This window comes from Neodiprion fabricii, chromosome 2 (genome assembly GCF_021155785.1).
Source record: "Neodiprion fabricii isolate iyNeoFabr1 chromosome 2, iyNeoFabr1.1, whole genome shotgun sequence".
In the NCBI taxonomy this organism is placed as follows: domain Eukaryota; kingdom Metazoa; phylum Arthropoda; class Insecta; order Hymenoptera; family Diprionidae; genus Neodiprion; species Neodiprion fabricii.
In genome coordinates this window covers 34,693,259-34,714,750 of record NC_060240.1, presented here as the reverse complement: position 1 = coordinate 34,714,750, position 21,492 = coordinate 34,693,259, and positions in this window count along the sequence as shown.

The window sequence follows — 21,492 nt, the reverse complement described above, 5'->3', positions numbered from 1 at the left end:
GGCAGACGAAAAATTTGGCGAAGTCGTTAGATTGACTGTCGATGTGTTTAAAATATTTATGCAACGATCAGAGGAGGCGAGAAAAGATCTCTCTACGAGTGTTTATTTTCTTTTTTCCATGCTGGTAATAATTTTTTTTTACATATTTACGCAAATGGATTCGGTCGATTTATGACCTGAAACTTGGAAGTTCGGAAAGAAGCGACAGATTTGTCCTCTCAAGCCGATTCACCACTTTCGCAAAATAAATAATCACTATTTCACCTCCTTGACGTTCTACTTTTGGTATACAGTATATCATGGAAATTGCACGATAAAGATGAGACGGAATGCTACGAGCGATCTAACATGATAGCGGAATGATGCGGCCGGTAGAAATATATTTCTGAAATTCGCCGTTACCTGAAAGCGATACTAAATCACGATTTTATCGCTACGTGTGCACATGAGGAAGAAGTTCTTCAGCGAAGGTCATTGAATGACAACTTGAAAGATTATTGTACTGCAGTTTTGCGACGTTTCGGCTGGATGCAAACAGAATAAAAATATTTCAAAAATACACATAAATTTGGTGAATTGGGCAACCGTTATTTCGAGGTGCGATACATGCGTTTCAGGTACATGTGAGGTTAGATCGATGTCAATGATACATGCGAAACAAGTGACATTTTACAATTTCAGAAAATATAATGTAATACAATGTGGATTACTATTCAATTCTAAGCCTAAAACGAAGTGTGAACAAAACAGATGGATACTTATTCATGGAAAACTTATGCAAATTGACTATCCTAAGCGCTTGGGATGTTAATTAGATGGCCATCGAGGAGGCAGTGATATTAGTTGAAGGCAATATGTATACGGGGATCCTTTCATTTGAAATTTGCAGATATTTATGACTATTTAGAAGAAATTGATGATTGGAAATCAGTTTATAAATACCAGCGCGGTAGTCGTTATCTAACAATCAATTCGTTTTCACATCCTTTCGGCTCGTTTCACTTCTGCGTCGGTGAGAAGACTTTCGATCTTCGCTCTTGCAAAGTCGATTCGCAGAATCATGTCTGCGCCGTCCCGTCGCTTTTATCGGCGCTAGACACGCTGCATTATCAGTAATTAGTTATTGAAGGTAGTCATTACTTACTTATCTATTTAAAAAAATCCTATTCAACCCAGCTTATAATTGCTCGTATTCGTGCGGTGCTGCGTTATCGTCAACTGGATCAAATTATCCGTGAATGGATCGCGGACGCGGGTGAACGAGTTTTGAGATTGGTTCAATTGTATGAGAATTCGATGTCCGCGGTCGCTTGTAAATAACGTAATTGCATAAGACAGGGCAGTTCCCGAGAGTTATCCGCTTCTGGAAGTAATCAAGCGCAAATTATCAAGCCAGGATCGTTCCTTATCTGACAAAATTGCAACTGTGAAACTCATTGCGCGGAGTGTAAGACGAAATAAGGAATAATTATTGAAAACCAATATTCGCTGGTCTGTGAGACCCCGGCGCCTGTGAATTCCGAGAAAAATAATGTCTGCGTCCACGAAGTCGGTGAGCTTTCGCAACCTCCAGACGAAAGAGATCTCCAGCCAGCTTAGTGCACGCAACTCGACGGAGGCTCGTCAGTCCGATCGAGATTCGATATCTTGATCGAGTGCGTTAAACTAATACCCACCACACTTCAAGGCTCGTTTGTCTCGCACAGGTACCTTACTTATACCCGGATGCACGAGGATCTTACAGGCGACAAATTTCGCAAACAAAGTGTCACGCAGAGCCTGTCCGAGGTTCTTATGAGCTATCTGATCGTCTGTCCACACGACCGGCAGTGTCATTGAAAGCCCACGCTCCTGCCGGGATAAACATCTCGGATAGGACGCCGCAGCAAAGCTTCAGGATATATCGTTGAACATTGCTCTTGACACTCCGGCTGTATACCGGAGATTTCGTTATTTTTGCACCGAGATAGCTCATTCGAGATAAGTTTACTCGAGGATTTGAGATATCGACGCAAACTCTCGGAACTCTGCGTCAATATGCCACAGAGAGGACACAGAAACTTTGGGAATTTTGTCCGCGGCCGCAGTAGCGCGCAGTTAAGTTGTTTTTGCGTATTCGACATCGCGCACTGCATCCACCTCCGTCACGCGGGGAAACATATTGACGTGCTCAGTGATATTTGCGAAAGCTTTGGATCGGTAGCATCATACCTATAACACGTGTACTCTCCTTCACATTTATTTCATCCGCAAAAACCGCGGAAGTGTCGCATAAATTTTCCGCTATATGGTGGCGGACGACACATGCCAGGGTTTGCGCAATTCGTCATCCGGGAACGGGAGTGAAAAAGTGGAGCAGAGCAAGAATCCAAGAATAATATGTCAGTGACAGCGAGGAGAAATCGGTTTAAAAGCGTCATCGACTCTGAGGAAAACGTTGAGAGCTCGACACCAGATCTCGGCAGGTTCGCAAAGCCATCAAGAGCAAACAAGAGAGGCACGGATGGCACAATGGCTCTGCCGAGGCCCCCCGTAGGGTCTTGTGGGACTCGGTGGGCTTCGCGAACACCGCAGACCTTATCCGAGAAGATCTATGGTCCAGGACCGGGTCCTGAGGCCCTGTTAGAAATATCGCACGGACGATCGTAGATCGCCCATGGATAAGGACCTTTTTCGACGAGAGGTCGCTTCTTCTTTCTAGGATTATGAGCAGCTGAGGTCTTAAATTAACAATAAGTCTTCTGCTTGTGTATACGAAAGGAAGGAAGCGGGAGAGAGATAGAACATATCATTGTTACTTCGGTCAAGTTGACACCTCCGTACACTTGTTGTCAGATTTTTTTTATAATTTTGACAGCAAAAAGTTATGTTGCCATGAGAAAAATTTTAGGGTCAAGGTGTAATTCAATCCCAAACTTTTCAAAAATTACTCGAATTGTTCCGCGCATGAAATAAAAACATATACGTCCTATTTCTGCGACAAAGTTCGTACGTACAATTCGAAAGATTCTTTCAGGATCGCAAGATCAGATTAGGACAGTCTTGTTTCCAAGGCGGAAATTTTTACCGATCCGTGCCCTACATTGCGTAATCGATTTCTGTCTCGTATCACGATATCGTTTGTAGTTCAGCTTAAAGCCGCAGACATCTGCGTGAAAAGAATGCCTCGGCTATGTATACATACATACAATACTACAGGGCTTGCCGAGGAATCTGCATCGTAACCACCTGATTGATTGTTAATCGATCCATCGAGGAGCCTGACTTGGGATCAGGTGGAATCTAAATGTTGATAAATCGATCGAGCTGTACAATTTACCCAAACTCGTCACCGGCGGGGTCCAAGGGCCACCCTTGATCTTGAATCTCTGACTCGATTCCCTCAAGGGCGGTGCGTTTGAAATTGTCGGTTAAATCGTGGGGGTGATAAAGAATCGAGGATGCATCGTTCGCACGGGGTGCAGGTGCGTGGAAATTCCGTACGATCATCGGGAAACAAGGGGGAAGAAAAGTTAGACACCGCGGACCTCGCCTTGCCGAATGCACGGTCCGTTTCGCTTTCGAGGATGAAGAACTCGGCGGCTTCGCCGATCGCCGAAATAATTAGATATTAATTACCGGACTACCGTAGGGGGCCCTTGTATCAAAGATCCTCGAGTCATCCGGCTTAATACGGAGCAGACGATGCTGCCGATGCTCTATCTTATAACCAGCCTCGTGCTGCATACGGGACGGAGAGTCGTTAGAGCCCTTAGAGAGTTTAATTACAGAGATCGCATTCAACCGACGCTCGTATATATTACCTCTTTGACATATCCCGTGCCGGAATGTTTCATCTCGCCGAACTATTGGCCGCATCGACGTTGAGAAATAAGACCGGCAGCCCTCCGCAGTATAAGGTGTATATATGTACGTACGGTAGTCTCGGCATTCGGCATTTTGAATTAGAACGCCACTTAACGCTTTATCGCCGGTGTACCCGTCCCACTGTCAGATACCTACCCATTGCGATCGGAAACACGTTTTGTTAAACGAATAAATCCGGAACGCGACCGCCGCGTCGTTTTTGACGAACCTACCTCACAAATCGTTCCGAGCATTCCTCGCGCTCTCGTTTGCGTCGAGTTCTCTTCTTACTTCTTCCTCGTCTTCCCTCAGGCCGAAGGATAGGAGAGGGCGGCGTGGCCGCGTACGCGTGACCGTGGCGGTTCGCGTGACGGAATCCGCACCGTCGGCATCACCGCAATTGGATCTAGGTAATAGCCACTTGTCCTGATGTTCAGTACCTACGGCTGAACAGGCGGCTGCAACGTAGAAGATCCGGAGCTGACGTGCGTCAAAGGTCTGTAACATTCTCGATTAATGAACGCCTGCCACGCGTGATCGGATGCAGCGTTATTTTCCGTCATCTTCCCCCTTTTCGGGAAACGCGCCTTATCGGACTCGGGTGATCCTGCCGCTAAAATCTGTCACCTGCATCGGGTCTCCAGGGTTCCCAGGATCATTCCTTGCACGCGAACGGTGCCGCAGGTCTACATTGTTCTCGGTGAGACAATGGGAGCCACAATAGCACCTTGCCGGTTTGCCACACCCGAAGCGTATCCTAGAGCGGCAAGTTTATTGCCCCGAAGCTGGACAAAAGGACACGAAAGTCCGGTCTCGTAAAGCTAAATTTTACTCGGTATAATTTTTATTTATTTACCCTGTAAACTCGTTTTTATCATCAGAGTCCGTGAGAAGGCTTCACAATATGGGGCAGGTGAGGCCTGCAAGGATCTTACGCGGACTCCCAGCAGGATGGATGGTCGAAGTCGACGGACCGTGAGCCGGAAAACCTCGGAGGAAAAGGACACGCCCAAAAACGTCGGTAAGTCGAGACGAGATTGTAATCGGAAAGGTTTTAAAATATCGGAGATAATATTGTCGACATGTCATAAATAAGCGTGTATTCCTGCTGCTCGAAAATCTTAGGGACGGACGCCAACTATAATGACGCGTTTTTGACTTGATGGATCTCGGGACAGACGAAGCTGCCGTAAGAAGGATACAGGTATATGCAAGAGGGCGCCGAAGCGCGCAGAGAATTCCCAGAAAATCGAATCCTCTTTTTCAAAATATCCTTGCGGATGCAGCTTTCCCGCTGGGATCATCCTGACAAATTGTTGCTACTCACTGCATTGACCGGTTAATTTTTCATCTTCGCTGTTTCAGGAAGTCCGAAAGTTTACGAAAAAAGTGACAAGTGAAGAAGGAAAAGGAAAATGAAAAAAAGAAACAACGAAACACCAGAAACCTCCAATTTTTGCCAAGAGTGGAAATACTCGTCACTTGCAGGCGACGCGACGCGATGGTGAAAAATAATTTTACATTATGCTAAGCGGGGTTCGTGAGGCGCGTTGAACGTGTATGAAAAAAGGCAGGAATGAAAAGAAGCCATGAATTTGTTGTAAGAGATTACGCCGCGTGAAATTGGCACCCTCGAGGTCCTCGCCTGGACAACTAACCGGCGTCGCATGGGATCCTCGCGTCAAATTACGGCCAGCCCTCACCTCATTTCTGAGAGAGAAAGGCCAATTCAGAATCAATTTGCCCGTCCTCGTAAGCGTTATTCTAATCCATGGGTCTTTCGGTATTTAAGGTGGCGACGAGGACGCGCTGCGGTCCGTCGCTGATATACGTACACCGAATATATTACCCAAAGGGCAGGGTGACCGTCGTCCAGTTCAGCTCTCCGCTTTTCGCATGCGGCGCACGCCGACCGCCACAAGACTGTTTAAGCCCTAAATATTCGAGTAATACCCAGTAATCGGCGATAATGAGGCCGAGTGTGGCGTCAAATTTTGCTGACAATGGGTTGAAAAGGACGGTTAACCCTCGGACGACACAGTCTCTCAGACCCTGTTTTCAAGTTTTGATTTTACCACTATTTGAAACGAATTTTTTGAAATTTTCACCCGAAATGTGAAAAATTTAAATGATTTAATATTTTTAAGAGGCGTTTGAACCACGGGGATTGATTCTATAATATTTGAGGAATGTATAAGAAAAATTTCAAGTTGATGGGATGAGTTGTTCTGAAATGGTAGACCGTGGAAAAGCACAGGGTTCTACAGACCCAAAATTAGGTGTTTACTCCGAAAGTTAAACCGAGCTTCTAATTTGCCTAGATCCAGCGATCTGGGCTTCTAGAATTTTGGCAAAAACTGTTTCGTCTTAATTTTCGAGACGATGACACATTTTCCGTAGTCTTGATTCGTTTTTACTTCCCAATTCTTGACCTCGTATCTTGTGATTCTGTAGAGAAGTCAAATAATATAATAGTTTAGATGTGCAACGATTACTGCAGAATTTGGAATAATTCCTACACCGGTAATTTTTGTCAACCAGACGAGGTTGGCTATCGGAGGGAAAATTGAAAGCAGTTATAAACTATCAGGGAGGTCGGTTAGGAGATTGGATTCTCGAAATTCGTTTCTCCGGGCAGCAGCCGGGCGGCAAATTTACGAGGAGATCAATATTCAGGCGACGGGAGACTGAAATAAATTTGAATTTCGCCGTGCATGCATCGGGTTCTCTCCCGCTTTGGCTCGCATCATCCTTTTTACTTTTATCACTTCATTTTTTCCCTCTCGCCTTCTCCCCCCTTGCTGCAGCTCAATCTTCGCCTGGCGTGACTTGCGCACCGCGACCGAAGGACGTTCAAAAGGAGTACAATTACACCTCGTTTAGACCGTTTAGCGGACGCTTATCGCTGCCATTACTGTTATTATCGACTTATTGGACGGGCGGACCCGGCAAGCGCCGGCCTCGTTGCCGAAATATCACACCGCAAGCGAGGTTAGCGAGCAAGGTGCGAAAATAACGCGCGGCTCCCGCGACGCGTGTAATAAATGCTCCGAAACGGCCGCTCCGCGCTCCTCGGAGTCTCGGTCATAAACACAGCTTGTTAAATTGTTCAAAACAGCTGTCCGAATATTTTTTAGGTATCCACAACACGTCGGTCCCACCGAATGGGCCGTGATTTTTTTCCCCGCATCTACGGAATTCGATCGGGAGGCGGTAAATTGAGACCTGTGAGGCGTGCATCGGGGTATCTATCGGTCGCGGTTGATTAACAGCCGCGTCTAATCGTAAAACCATCAACGTTAAATCGTAAAATTTGGTTAATTAAAGAGCTCCGATGGTAACCGATGGGGTCATCAAGATTGACCGGTTGGTGTACGCATTCGGAGGAGCGCTTAGCTCCGGTGTAACACGTATCTCGGTATCTTGACGCGGTGGGATCGGTAAATCCTTGACCAAGTCGAAAGTTCGAACCGATGCAGGTGTGTCGAGGGCCGAATGCCACTGAACTATCCAGCACTGTATCACTTTGACCCAAGAGCTGCAGGCCAGGCGATGCCAACAAACGTCTGGAAAGGCGCGAGGCACGTTAATCGGTGTTAATGAACGGCTGTTTACACTATTTATACGGTGAAGAATATCTCATTTTACCAATCTCGCTCCAGCCACGAAAATATGCCGAAACTTTCATTTTATGCGCATCTAGTCTGTAAACTGTAGGCAATCGACGAGGTGATTTGTTTAAGTCTTTGAGTCAGAATTAGGCGCGAAAGCAACTTTCGGAGAAATCACGACTGTGCAGATTAGGGGATCCGTGCAAATTGCGAAAGAGAATGGAAGAATGAAAGAGAGAGAGAGAGAGAGAGAGAAGAGAGAGACTTCGGGAGGTTTTCTCATTTCTCTTCTTCCCGCGTTGGTCCAGGGACAAAGAGGACGCGGTGGAAGTGTGCTTAAGGACAATGGAACCTGCCGGGACCGAGGATTTTAAAAGTGTTGAATGGGATCTGTTATTTTACTTCAGCCTAAAGGTCTCTCGGAATGAATGGGATCATTAGCCGATGGACAGCGATGCGAAAAATGCGCGGGGCGATCTTTTACGAAATGGAAAATCATTTTTCTCCGTGAATTTTTGACGCGTTGGAGGGTTAGAAAATGACCTTCGAGAATCCCTGTAGAAGCCGCAAGAACGTTTCGTCAGAGCAGCTGAGCCGATCGATAAGTTTGACGGCGAACGCGGGATCGACTCGCCGATCGAAATTCCGAGAGAAAGTCTGATAACAAGTTGGGATTCGTAAAACACTGACTAGTCCGAGATTTGGAACAATCAGGCGGTAAGTGGCATCTAGGCAGCAGCTAATGACGCGTAATTTTGCGATTTCGTTCCCTCCAAGATCGCTCCGCGGGCACATCTCACCTCAGAATACCCCAGACTACATTTTAGCACCTGCAATCTTCTCGCGATGTAAGATCAAGAGCGACTCGGATATGGCTCCCCTGTAATTTTAACACTATCCCATAGTGGGACTTACAAATGTGCAAATCACACACCCTTAGCACCACGAAATGATCGCATCGCGTCTCACCGACGGGGTTGCAGCCCAAACGATCCTCTAATGACGTAAAATTTATTACCCTGGAACCGTCCCACTGTCCTCTGAATAGAGTTGATTTCCCAGGACCAGCTCTCTCGTTTTCGCAATTTCTCCGTTCCATTTTCATCTTTCGATTGAGCAACCTCCACGCGTCGTTAAACATCCAAGCACGGTTGTTACAATACCGTGCCAAATGACGAGCTGTGGATAGAACGTGTAACGCAGAATGGAAATGAGGAGCATAAACTGCACAAGCCGGTATAAGTACAGGGCTGCGTCATGCTGGTGATTCGGAGAGTTTGCCAGCTGTTCAGAGTCTGCGTACAGTGTTCCGCAGTTGTGCACCAAAAGGTCTAATTGCAAGTGTACCGAGGTAACGGGCATCCTGGTATCCAGGAGCAGCATAACTTTGCGATTGCACGTACACCGCGAATGATTTACAACTCTTGGACGGTATGAAAATCTGCGAAAGATTATCGGTAGAAAGCGAGTATAAGCGGTGAAGAAGGTGCGCGAGAGAAACGCGACGGATCCTTCAGATGTGGTCTTTTCCTTGGTTTTTTTCTTTTCGTTCAAGCTCATTTAATTTTCACCAGCTGCTCAACGGTCTCGACTTTGCTGCATAAGTGAAGCGAAGTGCGAAAACAGTGTTTTTCACTTCGCGCGCAGTGCCGAGTTTCGATTCGAAATTCCGTATTCGCGTACCGATCGCACTTCATCGTTCGTTATTAATTTGGCGATTTGCATAATCAATGGAATACCAACATCGAGACGAGGTGCTCCGGGGCTTTCGCACGAGTGTCGAGGCTTCGGCTTCCGCGCAGTTGTCACGGGGAGTAATTGGGCCGATCACGGTTGCGTTTATCCGCGACGTGTGCTGGTGATATTACTTTAATAATCGGCCCGCGAATACGATCGATAAATCACAGCCCCCGTGTATCGGCCAATGTATAATATATCACCGTTAATCGGCATGGGAAAATCTTCGTTCAGCAGCAATGTACCCACTACTCCAAGCTTATATGGCGGAGTGCCGGATGATGCGGCACGGCATGGCATTTTGCGGTATTGCGATCTGGAGAGATGAATCGATAGCGTCGAATTGATTGGCAGCTGTTGGCGATCGGAGATCCGACGATCGATTGAGGGCAAAAACGACGGAGCGATCGTACAGAAAGCCACGAGTTCAGCTTGTTATGAAACGTGCAACACAGAATTGTACACATATCTGTACATGTATAGTTGCCGAGGTGTCCGAAACGTGCGTGTTTAACCCGATGATCACGAAACTGAATCCGCGGCCAAATTACAGACAAAATAATTTCCCCCGCGGTCAGGGCGTCATTTTGGTCCTTGGGTCGCGTGGCTCGAATTTAGGAATACGGCCGAACCACCTGATGCGGCTCGGGAGTCTGTAGTTTCCGGCACAAAAAGGGGCTGGAGGTGGTTTGAATTATTTATTTTTTATTTTCGTACCCTGAGCGTAATGACGCCGATCCGCAGGCGTCGCGTGCTCAAGTCACGTAACGGGCGAGGCGTCGTTCAGGTATAAAAGCAAATTATGCAGTATTACGGAGGTTCGTTCGTTGCGGTGAACGAGGGGAACGCGTTATTATCAATGAAATTCCCCGGGGATTGGGTGAAAATTTTCACGACGTCTTGCGGCTGATGATTAATTAAAACTCGGTGGTCACCTCCCGGTGATTAAGCGTAGGTGAGAATCGATCTCTCATCGATCGATGGCTGCAGATTCCCCGCTTGGCAAGTGTACATAAACCGCACCCCGGAGCTCGGGGGTATCTGCCATCTTGACATCCGCGATACCCGCTACGACGTCTTTTAATTAGAAGATTAACGCATTTTATAACGAAGCCAGCTCGGGTCTATCTCGGATAACCTCAAGATGTATACGTAGACAGGATTCTTACCTCACGCAAAGATCCGAATAAGGATTTAAAAAGTTCAGCTGCCGCCCCTTCACGGCAACGAGAATTACAATGACAGATTCAGCGATACCCGGTAATGGGAATCGAGCACCGGACCGCTCTCAAAGGGCCCCTAAAGGGGTTCCGTGAAAAGCGCTTATCTAAAATGAAGACATTTGGGCTGAATTAAAATACCCCCGTGACGCCGGGTACCCAGGATCGTCCGTAAACGAGGACTGTATTCGTAATGGTCCCCCGAATGATCCCTGCTCCAAAGAGAATGGTTCCCTTTAATTGTCTACCTACATACAGCTACGCAACCTTGCATCGGCGGGGTTATATCAGCCAGTTATGAATGTCTATATTTTCTACGGAGCTTAGGCGCGATAGACATCACGCTGGAATTCGTGTAATTATCTGATTTTCTTCTTATTTCCTTTCTCAAGCTACGGCAGTTTATACAATATTATACATAGCTGCACGGAAACGCGGTAGCCAGCTGGACGTCGTGGTCTCTTTATTTATGCCTTCTACGGTACTCGAAACCCGGTACGACCATGACTTATGTTACTACGTGTGATTAACTGCAGACAGTTTTCACTAATTAGTCAGACGGTTCGACGGAGCGGGCATTGTCATAACGATTATTCCATCAAAAATTCTAGGTGTCAAGACGGAATTTTTTCACAAAATGAACGTTCGTCATACGAGTTTAATGGGATTTTAAAGCGTCTCGAATTCATATTTCATTCCGGTTAACGATAACGGATCGGGGATACCTATGCGGTAGCTTAAAAAGTTGATCACACCGATTGGGGGTTGTTCTATCGTTCGGGTCTGAAATATATAGCTACGGATAAAAAATACCGAAGAATAAAGAAGCTTCTGTGCCGTTCAGAGTATTCGGAGATCACGAGCCTATGGTGGAATTAATTGAAGACAATAAATCTCGGAGATAGGGTAATCAAGCATCCTTCGTCACACCGTTATCACTATAAAGTATTATTACATATCTACGCGAGAAGAAGTGGCCGCTCTGAGAACCAATTAATTAATCTAGCCACGCGGGCCATTCTGCGCAGGCATATAAACACATTCCTTCGACTTCCTCGTGTTTATTGGAGGCTCGACAGAAGTCCGAGGATCCTTTTATCGGTTCGTACAAGTAAGGAAAAAGTCTCGGTGCATCTGCATCTTCACTGCAAATTACGATGTTACAAGTCTTTCATCTGCGTGAAAGTGAAAGTACAAGTATATTGAACATGAGCGCAGAGCAGATGACAAGTTAAAATTAGTAGACACTTTTGTCGCCAGTCCTCACTTGTGGTTTTTATTGCATTCTGTATCACGGGTAGGTAAAGTGGTCGTTCTGTCAGCCGGAATATTTCGAATCAGATCGAAAGAGGCGATAATGCCGACAAGTTCTTTGCTTTCAACGCCTGCATCCGTTCCACTCACCCGAAGGAGATGTTTGGGGCTCTATCGTTTTATCCTCGAACTTGAACTACTGTAAAATTTACGACGTCATATAACGCGTACGCTGCACGTCGTGACTTTTTCAAAGCCATGGGCCCGGGCGCGCATCCAAATCGAAACCGTAATCGAAATCCCCGGAAACCGGGCCTGCAGTCTGTAAGCAAAGGGGGCGATCTCGGAGGTGTCGGTGGTTTTCAAGCCGAAGCTCAGCTCCAACCGATCGCTGAACTCGCTCCCCGTTCCCCGTTTCACAGAGCTGGATTCGGTGCAGGTGCTGTCTTCTCCGATTGTCGTAAAAGTTGAAGCGTTTAGAAGCAGTTATGCAAAGTTTACGACGGTCGCTCGTATTACCAGCCAACCCGACCGAGGGAAGCGAGCAGCAACAGCAGCAACAGCAGCAGCGGCAGTCTAATAAAAACGGGTAAAGATACTTACGGGTGCATCTAACCTCTTTGGCATCTATTCTGTTATTTTTTTTAATTCTCTTTTTTCTTTATAGAGGATCGATCACGTGCTCCTGCGTCACAATAATATTGCGTAGTCCAGTTTGAAAGCCGTCTTTCAACCCGAAGGGTAAAGAAAATTATGACATGCAACGCGGAGGTGAATCAAGCGGGAAAGTTTATCGCTATTTTTATCGTCGTATGAATTTACCAAGGCTTATATTTACGCGGGCATAATGATGATAATTTGAGCTCGCGGTGTGAACTGTTACGACCGTTTATTCATTCGCTCAAAACCTACTGCAGTGTTGCACTTGAGCGCAGGTACGAATGCGTGGCTCGCGCAAATGGAACTTTAGAGCATCAAATTGGTACCCCATTGTCGGCAAACTGAGAACGCCTCGCACTTGAGACCGATGCAGGGGCAGGAATGAATTGATCAAGGTCCGAACCATGCACGTGCTTTTTGCGTATATCCACGAGTACAAATTACAAGCGTGCAAAAAACCGCAAAACATTCAGCGCAACTGGTCGTTAAATTCTCGACGGGGTATTCTTTTGTTGCGATTGTTATCGATGATTTGACGTACGCCACGCGAATTCGCAACACATTCGCTGTTTCTACCTTCAGGCACGCACACGCGCATCCAACGCATCACGCACACCTATGAATTAAAGATTTCACTCGCAGGCGACCGCCGGGCGTGCCCAGATGCGGCAGATCCTTCCCGAATTTCAATTCACAATCTCATCCGTCCTCGATTACTGCCGCACAAAGTAGTACGTGAACATTTTTGAGCTACGGGATCGCCCGACGGGTTGATGGGATCAGTGCTATGAGTTACTACTCTCGATCAGCGAGTAAGAAAGCGGATTTTGGTGAATATTTTGAAGTGAATATGAGAATTTCTAATCTTCTGTACAGCTGTCACGAATTACTATGCCGATGATGGATAAGTTATGACAATTTATAGAGAGCTTCGCTCTCCGTTCGCATCGCTGATCTCTGTTTTTTCCCCCTATTTTCGACAGTTAATCCATTCTGGTCTCCTTAATCCTGGGCCAGAGGAGCGTGCACGCTGGCAAGCTTGAAGAGTGAAGGAATCCTATCGACGTAAATAGACGTGAAAGAAAGGGGGGAAAAAAGAAGCTGGTTTCGTTCGATCTTGATGGAAGGCGGGCAACTGCCTCCTGCATCTGGGTTAGGCTTTGGCTTTGGCTTTGGCTCCGTCGATCTACTTGGTATGCGTACAACGCTCTCATTTAAAACCACGCGGTTCGGTAGAGATCGAGGATTCTGGCTGGTTGCCGCAGATCCAGTCGGGCGCTTCCCGCGGCTTGCAGGAGGCTCACGCAGGATCGTCGGCAATTAGGCAGTCCCACCGGAACATAATTAACACTTTCGGTGTTAATGAGAACTGGAGGTGTCGAGAACGTCGTCGTGCGCTCCACTTCTCGGGATCTTTACGATACGGTGCTACCCGGCCACTGAAGGAGAGTGGAGGTGCTTCCAAGGTCCTTACGATCCCCCGAGGACCCCCAAACGTTTTACTTCACGTGAAACGAAAGACCGATAATTGACCGGAGTGTCAACGAAACTTCATCCACCCACCTAGCCTCGAGTTTCGTTCGAATTTAGATGCGTATTTGCCACAGAGAAAGAGAGATGGAGCCAACAACCACTGCTCCTTATCCCGGTTCGATGGTGTTGGATACAATTTACCGTATCCATTTACTAACCGTTTTGAAGACCGAGTAAGAGGTGGACGGAGTTAAAAGTAGCAAGTCTTGATCACTTGAAAGTAATTTCAAGCCACGCCTCGACGATATCTGTTGACTACGTTCAGGCCAACGGAATTTGAATTAACAACCGCTATTGTCGAGGGCGAGACGTTAGAGGCAATTCAGATTGTCTAGCAACCAACAATCAGATAGGGAAACTAATTTTTTTCACGCCACTCAAACCGCTGCAGCAAGCATATCGACAATCGCCTGCGGGTTCAAAACCTTGCCTTTTTTTTTACCTCAGGTCTTCGTTTTTTCTTTTCTCTTTCCGGTCTCCCAAATAACAGAATATTGAGAAATTTCAAGAACTATTGATTACTTTTAGTAGGTGAAACGTTCTTGAGAACTATGACTTGTTTCAGAAGCATTTTGGTACGAATATTTCGAAAAGAAACGGTTGACATGCTTAACGAAAACCATTATTCTTATTCCGTTTAAGATGGTTCAACTACGTTTTTGGTTCTTAGTTTTACATTATTTTAAGACACGCAAAAATGAATTCTGCAAACACGTGATGCCACAGCCCTGACAAATCGAATGTTTCTTTTCAGAATGTTGCAGTGATCTAAAATGGTCCTGTTGAAATTCATAAATGACTTGGGAAGGACGACGACCGTCGCAGATGCCAAATTTGAAACGATTTCTTTGAAGGGATTGTAATAAACTTCTGTCATAAAATAAAACGCCAGTCCTTGAGAAAAACCTTCATAATACGATTTTTTCTCGAGAGGTACCCCTAGTTCGATTCCATCCCCTTTTTGAAATTTTTTTTTCAAAGTATCAACTGCAGGGAGTTGTAGTAAACTTTTTTTTATCCTGATCGACCGGCTAGAAGGGGAAACGAATTAGGTATTTTGCGCAAGAGGATATGTCGCCTGTGAAGAAAGGGACGGCGGAGTCCTCGTCAATCTTATACATATAGAGCATTCGGGGCGAAGGTAAGAAGTTGGAAATTCATGCATATACCGATTTGGCATCGACAGTCGGTCAAAAAACTGGCAGATACTGCTATATCCAGCTCGGTTCGCGTCTTGTTCGAAGGATGACGTTGACTCGGACACCTGTGCCTTTTTGCACGTGTCTCGTTGCAGTCTCCGAACGATCGTGCTTGAAATCCTGACGGTTTCTCGAAGGGCGAGTGCGCACCTTGCCGGAGCGTCAGGTGACCGTTCGAATCCGATTTTCACAAGTATCGCCGACTCCAACGTCGCCACGACGAAACGACGTGTGGAAGGAAGTCAGTCGCACCCGCGGGAGGTTGCCTGGAACACAACATCTGCCTTATTTAAATTTAAATCCGTCATGTCGGGCCAACCCAGAGGCCAAACAGCGAGCCGTAGTCCTTTAATTTGTTGGCCCGGTGCGTCCAACGGCTGCTGGGTCCATGTAGGTCCCAGAGTTGCCTCGAGAGCTGCGAGTCCTGGTTGAGTGAAGGAGTGGCCCGAGGCAGGGATCCCCGTTGAGATAAGAAGGAAACACTACTGTACTCCGTGGGTGTAGATACGAACCGATGGCGCGGCTCATTACCCTCTAATAGCTCCCGGGACACGGGAAACGGGGCTTTTTTCGTACACAATGTCGCGAATTACGCGCGCCGAGTCGCGGAACAGCGGCGTGTAATTCGGGATAAGCGAGTGGTTGGCGTTGTTATAAATTCTCGACGCGTTAGATGAGCCCTGAGAGATAGCCAGAGTCCAATTGGTCGGATTAAATCGTCGTTACGGATGAGGCGGGGCGAAAAATCGGATTCGATCCGAGTCCCAATTGAAAGTCCGAGCCTTAAAATATCCGAGACGAAGTTCGTTTGAGGACCCGCCGAGCTAATAGCATATTTAGCCGAACCGCGCCAGATTAAGCTACTTGCTTTTACGAGATCTCGTTCGCTGGTGTGTATCTTCCCGGCATTTTAACGATCGGTGACTCCTAAGCGAGGCAGTCTGTCTCAATGACAGTTTCGTCCTGCCGCAGCTCTCTGCTCTTCCTCCAAAGCTGCTCGAGTAATGGCTGCGGGACGTAACGACGCCGGTGACGACGCGACGTTGAGCAGGACGCCGGTGGTTCCCCGTGCGGATAGATAGGGGATAGAGGCTCGACTGGTCCCCGGGGGACTTGGGCCCCTCGGGCCCCTTAATTGGGCCTCATGTTGGCCCACTATCGCGCCGCGGTAGCTGCTCGGTAGTTGAGAGTTTGTTTTCATCCTTTTTTCCTCCCCACGGTCGATTTTTTTCCTTCTCTCCTCCTCCTGCCTTCACGTATCTTATTTCTTTTGGTCGACCGATGAAGTTTATCCTCGGGGTGAGGCGGGCGGATGGACGGGGGTCAGCGCCCATCGCCGCCGCCCGGGTGCTCCTGATTCTCGATGGATAAGGAAAAAAGGTTGGCAACTAGTGGCAAGATCCCCGGCTTATTGCCGCGGTTCGGTGAAGGAGCTAGGCCGAGACGAGGGGAGGGCGGAAAGCCGAGAGATAGTCGGTACAAAAAGAGCAGGGAATGGAACGAGAGAAGATGGACGTTTCGGCTTGTAATCGTCGGTCATGCGTTATAAGAAGCGTCAAATTTGATCCCAGACTGGGAGGAAAAAAAGACGCGGACGAAACGGGGATCGCGGTCGAGGCGAGATTTCTGCACTTTCGAGCTATCCGATGACCACGGTGTATACGGTAGCAAGGGCAACACGATATGAAATAGAATACGAAGAGTTTTCCGGTGTCCCCGATCACGAGGAACAGCTGACACAGTGCAGGTTCCCGTAAAATCTCTCTTTTAATCAACTAAATCACTCCATTTACCATTGAGGCAGGAGTACACGTTATCCTTTGGAAATTCCTGTTCTATTTTGTGCCTGTTGATCCTCCGTTGGTTAGTTTCGACTTTTTTTTGTACCTACCATACTCAGCGTGCACGCAGCGCTTGGATGTGGAAGCTTGCGCGACGGAACGACGACTCGAAGACCGTTTCCATGGTAATTCGATAATTAAGACATTTCTGGAGTAGAGCCCCTCAATTCCGTGGGTACCATTTATACCCACTATAAGGCGACCGACCGTTGTTCCTGATCTCTGACTTTCAAGATACAACTCGCCTAATTATTACCCCAAGTATAATTAAGATACCTGACCATGACCATCCGATACCGTTTGACATTGTCACTCGATCCGGTACGAAACTCCAGCCGCTGAGGTACAATAATTTCGTCCCACCATCAGGTTTGGTTGCGTCCATTTTCGATGTTGTCTGTAACGAACAGAATGCACAAGATTGATTCATCAGGTTCATATGGAACTTGATTCATTTTGTCACGGTTTTTATCTTCCAATGGCTATCATCTTAGCTTTGGTTTACCGCACCTTTCTTCGAAATTGGTAACAAATTTAGATGGCGGAATGTTTCGAAATCACTGCCAAAGAATGTGTCCCTGAAATACCGGGTGGCGAACGAATAATTGAGACTCCAAGAGTTACCGGCACAGACCGCAAAGGAAACCGGCCGAAGGTGAGCTGATGCGGTATCTGCATAGTAGCATAAAAGCGATCTCTTCTTTCCGAACAGGTATAAGGTACAGTGATTAGATAGGAAGTGGAACGAAACGTTTATCTCCAAAATGCCATTACTGTGGGGTTCTGAGTTTGAGATTAGCATTGTCGGCGCAAATATACAAAGTCCTGATGTATACGGCGAGGAACCAACAGCTGAAAAACAGGATTTTCGAAATCACATTTGAGACTACCACGGTATGAATGGAGTACCTGCTACATATGTGCTGTTAATTGAACACCCTCGCGTCTTATTTATCACTAAGAAAATGGCTGGGAGCCCGGTCCGTGAACGGAAGCTAATTAGGGTCGGAGACGACTTAACGGCAGCTCCTCGGCACCTCATCAGCGAGCAGACGCGCTGGTTTATCAACTTATCGCTTTCGCATCGGGTCGCTCGTTTGCCTCTCTTGTCCGTTTTCCCTTTGTCCTCGGTCATTAGGGTCGGTTATAGAGCGAGAGAGCAAGAGAGGAAACCCGGACGAGTGGTGATCTTTTTTCGACCGAATCCGAAACGCTTCGCACGCGGGATGAAGGAGGAAAAAGAACCAGGGCAATTATGATATCTTTCGGTGTCTCCGCGAGCGTGAGAGAAAATTCAGATACGGCTGCTCGCGCTTATCGCCCCGGGGAAATTATTCTTCGAGCGCTAGTAAATCCGGACCCGCAAAGTGCCCACGTCAAGTGGAGGATAATAAATTAGTTGGCACTGAACGAACGCGATGCGATGTATGCTTCAGTTGTACGTGTAAAATTGGGATCATTTTTTAGTAAATCAAGACTCTCCAACGATTACTACGCGTTCAGGCATCTAAATTAGATTCAACCACCGGATAATCACAGGCCAGCCCACAATTATCAGAACCAGACGTACCAGCCCAGGGCCGTACCAAGGGCTAACAACCCGAGCGCTAGAAACCTTCCGTAACCCCGAGCGGAACAAAACAAAAAAAATATCAAGCGATCTAACCTTTGATTCGAATCGATACATTTATTTGGATTGTACGAATCGCGTGGACAGCTGTTCAATTATCGAACGGTGAGCATTCATTACGTGGTCCAAACATTTTCTCAATCACATAGATCAACGGAAATTCACTCCTCGATAATACAATGTCCCAAATAGAGATGGACGTTTGGAAAAATATGGTACCCGGACGTGAAATATTATTCGCTCCTTCGCGGAACACGATCCTGCGGTATCCACCCTATGACAAATGACGGTTGTAGCCTGAGCACTTGATCGCTGGAGTAATTTCGCGTACGAGGAGCTGCAGCGCGAGTTTTAAGCTTCATAAGCCCGATCCGCGTGGTCTGATTTATAACCAATCTTCCGCATGATTTCGTAAAATTTCCTTGGCGCAGAGCAATGATAAAAGTTGGGCGATTTTTGTCGCGTTCGATAATTATCCGCAATTATGCAGTGCCGCGAGAAGCTGGTACCCTCGGAATTTCCATACTCGTCAATAAACTCACCCCGCGTTCAGATTAACGGGTCGGGATGAAATGACTCATGATTAACACTCTGTTATTACATCCCGTTACCTAGAGCCACGGTGTGGAATGGCGTGTGAAACTTATCGAGCCCAGGCACACGGCGATATTCCTACCCGTGGTACACGAGTGCCGATATCGCAACGCGGGCTGCAGGAAGGACGAGTGAGAAAAAGGCGTATTTTCCGATTCGCATTTGTACGACGGATACGTACTCGACCCCGAGGCCTCGAGGCTCGAGGCGAGAACCTCATCAGATAAGAATTACGAACCTCCTGATCCTAGGCGACCCGGTGACCTTTCGAGTTATGCAATTACTAGGACGTGCTCTGCTCGGACACGAGAACTCACGAGGAGACGTCCGTCGTTGGAGGCTCGCGTTTGGCACGCTGGCCTCGGAACGTGCTCGGGGTACCAATCCTGGACGCAGATTCCATCGGGTGGTTCGATCCGATCCCATCCCATCCCATTCCATCCCCGTCTCGTTAGCCGCATAGAAGTTGGACTCTTCAGTGTCTGCTCTTTGGAAACCGAGCTGAAGAAAACGAGCGTCTTATGTCGCGGTTTGTTCACTCAATCGCACGTCAAGTGCTTAAGCGAGTCCTGATTGCATGCAGTCCCATTGGAAAGGTCGCCAAAACAGCGTGATCTCGTCAGGTGAATAATATGCGGCACAGTATTACTCAGGGCTTCGTCTGTTGGTCATGGATCTGAGAAATATGACGTCAATGGCCGAGCGTTGGATTCGTGGAAAATGAGAAATCACTCAGAGGCTAATTGCATTGAACTAGGCATTGGAATTAGATTACTCAAATCGTTTCGCTTGTATTTATATTTAGAAACACTCCGATCATCCCGTTTTAAGCACAGTCAACCGCTCCTGCCGCTTCGGAACCGAAGACACGCGGTAGTCCCAGAAGCTTCTGTAAAGCGTTGCGAAATTTGAACAGATTCGCAGATATCAGTATTACAGGTTGAGTAACTCTTTTGAGGAAACGATGCTGTTACATATTCAATCTACACGGAGTATTTGAACTATTTTTCTTCATTCACGTGTACGCCTGATGCAAAAAAAGACGACTCTGAATTACCGCTGGATGAATCTTAATTAGCTCCTACAAAACATGTCGAGCGATGTTTTTTTTCTTCCCTAACAGCACGTGTACCTTATACCGCCAAGCTCTGGGTGGAATTGCCGCAATGACACGCACGTAAAATTGTGAAGAAACACCGGCTATGTTGGCCCTGGGCTGCCATGGAAGCAGGTTTGCCGTTATAAAAGCTGGCTGATTTGTACTTCTTGCGATTAGACGGTGCCAATCACGTGTGTTTTGTCGCTCGAGCACACGGCGAGGGGCACGTAATCAGCGTTTAAACAAGTGGCTCTCCACGGCGTCGCTCGGAGGCGTGATTCGACTACCAATCAAGTTTCTTGCGCCGTTATACGGTTGATTGTCGAAAGTTTACCAGCCTCACTACCGTGCAAAATAATTCTGCCCTAGCCAAAACAAGAGGTGAGAAATAAGAATTGACCGATAAGCTATGCACTCGGGGATCGGAATAACGGAACGGGGGTCCTGCGGGAAGTCACGGTGTGCCCTCGTGCCCAACCGGCGTCAGCGTAATCTAACCGAGTGTAAATGATTCGGATTTATTTTATTTATGCGCCTGGCACGTGAAGCCAAAAGTGTCACGATAAACGCCGCCTCTACGTGTCCCTCGGTTAAGTGAACAGGCACGCATATGGGTGCTCACGCATTCACGCACGAGACATTCCGAGCCCACGCTTCCTCGTGAGTCACGCGTAGTGCGAGATGACGCCTTCCCAGACTGCTCGACTGCCTGCCTGAGTTGCACTCCGAGATCTATATGGGTGGTAAAATTCGCGACGTGACTCACCGTGACGCGAATCTCGACCAGGCATACGGGCGCGTTTTACTGGTTTACCTGGATTACGGGACACCTCGATCCCAAGGGTTTCCATCCTGCCGCATGCCGGCGAGAAAATCCGGCTAGGGTTTGTTACGTTCGGCGGTGTCCCGGACTTGTTATTTTTATCTTTTAAGTGTAACTTCATCTGGATCTTTCACGTCTCGTCGAACTCGCACATAACTGAAATGTGCCTACTCAGCTTTGTGCGACCTCCTATTTCGTTCAGACTTTCTCTGAACATGTATCCTTTGATACACTACTCACTTTTAAACAATCCTTAAACGAACTCGTTCTCCAGGCACACGTAGGGATCTTGCGTTCAATATCGTTTACAATATAATGTTCAATTAAACATTCTTAAATAGACCACGATTCAACGAACATTAATTATCAACCAATATCCTACCAACATCCGGATCAAGATCATATCGAGTTACAACAACCCTTTAAGTATGACTACTTTAAGTGG